The sequence below is a fragment of the Schistocerca gregaria genome, unplaced genomic scaffold, assembly GCF_023897955.1.
Source record: "Schistocerca gregaria isolate iqSchGreg1 unplaced genomic scaffold, iqSchGreg1.2 ptg000387l, whole genome shotgun sequence".
Taxonomy (NCBI): domain Eukaryota; kingdom Metazoa; phylum Arthropoda; class Insecta; order Orthoptera; family Acrididae; genus Schistocerca; species Schistocerca gregaria.
Window position 1 is genome coordinate 2,644,374 of NW_026061829.1, and position 6,454 is coordinate 2,650,827.

Here is a 6,454-nt window from a genome sequence, read left to right on the forward strand (position 1 = left end):
AAGGTTTTTTGAAAATAAATCATTATTAAAGAACTACTGAAGCATTTTTATAGCTACATCTATGAAAATAGGTATTTGACATCTCGGTTGGATGTAAAAAAAATGTGTTTCGTTGCTTTTGGAAATTTAACTCACTAATAGAGTGAAATAGGGGATGTAATGTTTTATGAAATATTTCACTATCAAAGCATTTTTAGAATTAAATGGATGAAGATTTGAATTTGGCTCCTCGGCTCTAAATAGAAGAATACGTGTTTAATTGTTTTTGAAAACCCAACCCCTAAAGGGTGTGAGATGTTTCAGAAAATGGTTCATTATGAAAGGATTGCTAAATATATCTGACAATTCGTATTCGGCTAATATGTTACAATTTTTAAAAACTACGTGTTTTTCTGGTTTTGGAACTTCGAGCATAAGGGGATGAAAATTTTAATGAAATATTTATTGCGTTATATTAAAATATTTTAAATCTGCATCTATGAAAACCGGTATTTCACTTCTCAATTAGATATAAAGAAATATGCGTTAGGGAATGAAAGACTGTACGGAGATATCACCACAAGAATACAAACAGCTTGATTAACAAAAACCTTGGACTCCAGCTGTCAGCATTGCTTTTTGATCATTCAGTAAAAGACCATGCTTCAACGGCGCTAAGTTTAGAAAGTTTAGAAAGTGTTGCAGTTTATAAAAGACATAAAAAACGATTAAAGAAAAAAATTCTTTGCAGACCATGAACGGTCTACGCAAGTAAAGAAGCGGATGATAAGCTAGCTCTTTATGCAAATGAGTTGGTCAGTTTAAGTTCCGAGACATGTCATGCAGCAGGAACGGAATCCTATAGTTGCTACGATTGGCTAAAGGAAAAGTTTTGCAGAATCACTCGAAATCACTTCTGCAAGTGGCTAAGAATCTCGTAATGAATAAAAATTCTGTACTGAGAATTCCAAGGTGGGAGATGCAAGATTCCTCCCCCCCCCCTTCCCTATCCTCACAATGCTATCCTTCTTTACCTACAGCAAAAAATAAATAAATTAATTAATAAATAAAACTAGAGAAATTTCTACTGTGAAACTATTTGCATACAAGAGAACGGCCCTTGAAATTTAACGCTTCAAAGTTTTAAGCCCTGCTCATTCCGGATATTGATTAGAAAGTGTTAATCCACATGTGAAACCTGAGTATATAATCCCTGTGACATTTGATCAACGGTGTTCCATAAGGACAGGTTCTCATTCAAAACGTTCGAAAATTCAATTTTGTTTGTAGTTGCATTTTTTAAAGGTGTACTTGTCTAGACTCTTGGAACAGAAAGTTTTTTTTTTTTAATCCGTGCTTTACAAAAGTTTCTACAGTCCATTGTTTGAAGCAGTGTCACGGCTGCCATGAGCCGCGCGGGGTACCCGCCATGTGTCCAACGCCTTGTCACGGTTCGCGCGGCTCCCCCTGTTGGAGGTTCGAGTCCTCCCTCGGGCATGGTTGTGTGTGTGTTGTCCTTAGCATAAGTTACTGTAAGTAGTGTGTAAACATAGGGACTGATGGTTCAAATGGCTCTGAGCACTTTGGGACTTAACATCTGAGGTCATCAGTTTCCTAGAACTTAGAACGACTTAAACCTAACTAAATTAAGGACATCACACACACCCATGCTCGAGGCAGGATTTGAACCTGCGACCGTAGCGGTCGCGTGGCTCCCGACTGAAGCGCCTACAACCGCTCGGCCACATCGGCCGGTCTATCATGTATTCTAGAAGAGTTGCAAGGTCGTCAGTGGCGCCTGTTCTTTCGAGAGCAGTTACTATCTTCATATCTATGGTTAAACGTTACCCAGCCATTGACCTTCGTCTGTGCGAATGCGCACAGGTTGCCGGAACTCTTACGGGAATCGTCACCTTAGTGTGAGCCAGTAATGAGTGGATGGACAAATACCTATTAAGTACATTACGTATGCGGATTGTGGACGGTTGGGGATGTGAGTCTCACGGGAAGCGTGCGAGGGATAAATTCCTGCAGTCGTGCTGTTCATGTGTGCCCTCGATGGCTCAGATGGATTGAGCGTCTGCCTTGTAAGCAGGAGATTCTGGGTTCGAGTCCCAGTAGGGGCACACTTTTCAGCTGTCCCCATCGAAGTATATCAACAACACCTGTCGGCAGCTGAAGGTTTCAATTAATTATCAGTTGTGAAGGTGATTCGATGAACCCTTTGCCAGGCACTTAAATGTGTTTTGCAGGGTATCCATATAGATGTAGATGATAACTCGTCCCGTGTCGCACGTGCTCAAAATGATTCATACTGCAGAATGCATGCAAACATACTCACCGAAAATACGGACGAATATCAAGTGCAGGCTGCCGAGTGCTGCATATCCAGCTTTGACAGATCGGCTTTTCCTGCCAAGAAGAACAGGAAGTTGCTGTCTAGGAACAATCAGAGGTAGAGGAAGGGTTGATAAATACTCCTTGACTTGCAGACTAAACGTAAATAACGAAAATACATTTTTGGTAAAAATTGGTCAAAACATAATCGGTTGCCCTCCGTATTGGATTAGCTGTTTTGAATATTGAAAATCTGACTTCAGATTCGTTTTCAGCGACATTAAAAATATATATGTAACACTCAGTTCATGCAAATCGAAGTAATAATATAACTAAATGTTTTCCCTAAACTTTGAACACATTTCTTTCGGGTAACTATTTTCTCAGAACGGCATGCAGCATAAATTAAAAGTGGTTCGTTCTCTTAACATCTACCTCTGACCCCTAAAAGTAAACACTTTTCTTAGGAACTTATAGCTATAATATGACATTTGTTAATATTAACTAATTTTTGTGTAGGCATAAGGAGTGAAACAAACCCTCAAAAATCGAACTCAAAGTTCGAATTAGCACTGTATCGTTAAATTTAAGGTTGTTTCATTGCGGTTAGGTATACGCTCCCATAAATTTTATGTTTTATCGACTGATGTTATCCATTTTCAATTTCAGAGGAATAATGTAGTATCAACTGATGTTACCCATTTTTGAATTCAGGTAACATATGAGGTGCCACACTGCACGCGCTCTGCGTACTCCAGTCTCGCAGGCCCTTGATCAAATCATAATTACGGGCGCCATTTTTTATTGAAAATCTAAAATTAAGCTCATAGTATTATCACTCGTAATTCCCAAACAGATCTTTCGAATGTATTTTCATTGTCTCAAAAAGAATTTCAAATGTACCCTTTTTTGCTCATTTGTATGAGAACCTGGCCGTAACGCCGGAATATAGTCACGAGATTTTTTTTCAGAGACGCTGTACGTTCGCGAGAAGACTTTCGTTCTGCGCGTGTCGAAGGACATTCCTCAGATATTACTGTGTGTGTACTACTCAGTCGTGCCATTTAAGTGTACATCTTTGCATAGTTTTCCTTTCACGATGTAAACAGTGTTCCGCTCAGTTGCTAACTGGCCAGTGAGTGGTTCCGAAGGTATCGGATGTGCGGTGCGTTCGGTCTGCTAGGACAACAGCAGACTAGCGTGGTGCGATGGCAGAAGCAGACACTGAGGGAGCTAGCTGCTGGGACGCCAGCGAACAATTTATGCCAAGTAAGATGAAGAGGACTATTCTAAAATTACGAGCCGTCTCAAAAGTGTTTACCATTGGTAAATCTTGCTGTTGAGTCTGACAAAACTGGCAGTTTTGCCTAGAGATACATTAGAGAGAGCTACAGGAAATCCCCCCACCCCCCTCAATGAATTTTTGGTTGTGATGACAGGCCGATTGGTAGTGTAGCCCGAGATCTAAGTTAGGTTGGAAGGTGGTAATTTGATTGAGAGTTGTTTACGCCAACGATTATGAATGCCGACTAAACGTTGAGCGAGCAGATTGCCCTGTAGCGTAGCCTAGCGTTTCCGTCCGCGCCACATTTAACACACTTTCTCTAACTGTGTACAAAAGTCTCACAACAGCCACGATAACTACGTTTCTGGTGGGGGGAGGGTAGAGTCCACTATGTAACTTTCACTGCAAATTTTAGTAACCGCATAAACTAACCGAAATAGAAGCGTAATTTTAACTATATTTCCTTTTGTGGGAAAATAATGGTTCTCCTCTTTCGGCAGCAACTGTAATATGTAGGCGACTTATTAGTTTTTTTTAACTCTGAATCATGATCTCAATAGACGCAGTGCTTTTTTTACGTTACTTGATTTGTGGTCTATAGTAAACAATGCAACGAATTGGTAAATTCTTTCAAGTTTGACGTGTGTTACATAGACGACGTCTGCAATGTTCGTAAGGCCAAGTTTGCATATATTCGGTGTCTGTTTTTTTGGCCATGTACTGTATAATTAAAGGGAGGAGGATTATTTTCAAGGAGCAGTGCATTAGCAGTCTATGGAGAAATTGAGAATTTGGATCTAAAGAACGGCATGCTCGGGCAGTTCGTGCTATTCTGTTGACCACTGTGTAATTCGGACACAGTGATCATTGCCTCTCCCTCGTAACCAGGGGACTCGGGTGCTAATCCTGGTCTGGCACAAATTTTCAACAGTGCCCATTGACTAAAGTCTGTGCCCATTGTCAGCTAATGTCATTGTTTCGGTGTTAAATTGTATTTTGTTCACGATACGTAGTTTGGCTTTTTCATGGATAACAGCTTTGAAAAGCGTACAGGTTATATTGATATTTGCTCGTCGTTAGTCCAAGGCAACTATAGCGATTTATAAACACAGTTGTAGTTCGTATTAAGCCTACATACGTAATTGTGTCCTGTGTTTCTTTACCAAGAACTACTTCGTAAGTAATTCCCCGGTAGTGGTATTTTGTTTTAGTATTTTGTTTAAATATTTATAGACTGCAGGCTTGGATGAAATATGAAACACATGTCCGAAGTTCCTGTTGATACTGCAGATACTGTTTCATCCGTACTAGGGGCCAAAACATTTCATCTAATACAGAAGGACACAATTTGTCTCGAGATTTAGCAATTTTTCGTAATAGAGGCCTTGCTTCGATATATTTTTCTCTAATTCTTGTTTGGATTTAATCTTAAAACACACTAACTCTTCCACCACTTATTCGATATGTGGTTTTATCCATTTCGTAGCCTAGAGTTCCTAAACGGTCGATAATATTAATGATTTTTTTTCTCAATTATATTTTCTGTAAATCTCCTGTTTATGGTTATTGCTAACATGTTTCACGTTCTCACTTTTATTATTTTTATTTTTCTAGTTTTGTGCCTTGTAGCCAAATTTTCTTTGAATCTGGTTTTTAATTCTGAAATAGTAACAGTTGAAGGTCAAGAGAAGATTGCGGTCTATTTGAGGAGAGTGGCTTGGAGATTTTTTATAACAGACGTATACAGGTCATGGGGATCCTTACCTATATACATTTACTTCGAGTGTGATGTAGCCCATTCTCTTGTCATGATCTCGGCTGTATCGTAGCACATTGTCTCGGTTAGGTTGGAGATTTCTGTTGAGAGTTGCCGAAGTCAACGAAAGTGATTACAAAGTAAAGACTGTGCTAACAGAACGATCTATAGCGTAGTCCAACACGTTCTTTCTGTCCTTTTAAAGCCTCTTTTAATTAAAAATAACTAAAGCTGCAAGATACAATCACAAAAACTGTATTACGTAATAGAGTAATCCCTGACTATTGTTGTGTAAGTTGTGTGCGTACACTATTTTTTTTGTCAGTGAATATACATTTTTTTACTCATTTGCTGGGTTTCAATTTTCCCCGTTTTCTGGCAAAAAACCTTTTCCTGTGAAGGGCCCATTAGCTTGTCGGTTATATTTGTGACTTTCTCGACGGTCAGTAATTTCCTGATAGTCCATCCACCGGCGTCATTGTTAACATCGGATATAGATTTTAGTATTAGGAAGGCTAATATGAAGCTAATGCATAAGTAGGTCTAATAATTAATAAAAATAGGAATGCGGGTAAGCTACTACAAACAGCATAGTGAACGCATTGTTGTGGCCAAGATAGCCACGAATCCCACGCCTACCAAAGCCGTAAAAGTAGTCCGCAGATGATGAAGAAATTGATGAAATGTGTGATGAGATAAAAGAAATCATTCGGATAGTGATGGGAGATGAAAATTTAATATTAATGGGTGACTGGAATTCGACAGTAGGAAATGGAAGAAAAGGAAACGTAGTAGGTGAATATGGAATGGGGGTAAAAAATGAAAGAGGAAGCCGCCTGGTAGGTTTTTGCCCAGAGCATAACTTAATCATAGCTAACACTTGGTTCAAAAATCATGAAAGAAGATTGTATACGTGGAAGAGACCTGGAGATACTGCAATATTTCATATATATTATATAATGGTAAGACAGAGATTTAGGAACCAGATTTTAAATTGTAAGACATTTCCAGGGGCAAATGTGGACTCTGATCACAATATATTGATTATGAACTGTAGATTAAACTGAAGAAACTGGAAAAAGGTGGGAATTTAAGGA

The 6,454-nt window shown here is 39.0% G+C and overlaps 1 non-coding gene across 1 annotated transcript; it reads left to right on the top strand.

Moving 5' to 3' along the window:
• Positions 1-2,030: 2,030 nt before the first annotated feature.
• Positions 2,031-2,105, top strand: Trnat-ugu (transfer RNA threonine (anticodon UGU)). The gene has a single exon. It is a non-coding gene; the product is annotated as a tRNA-Thr (tRNA).
• The last annotated feature ends 4,349 nt before the right edge of the window (positions 2,106-6,454 follow it).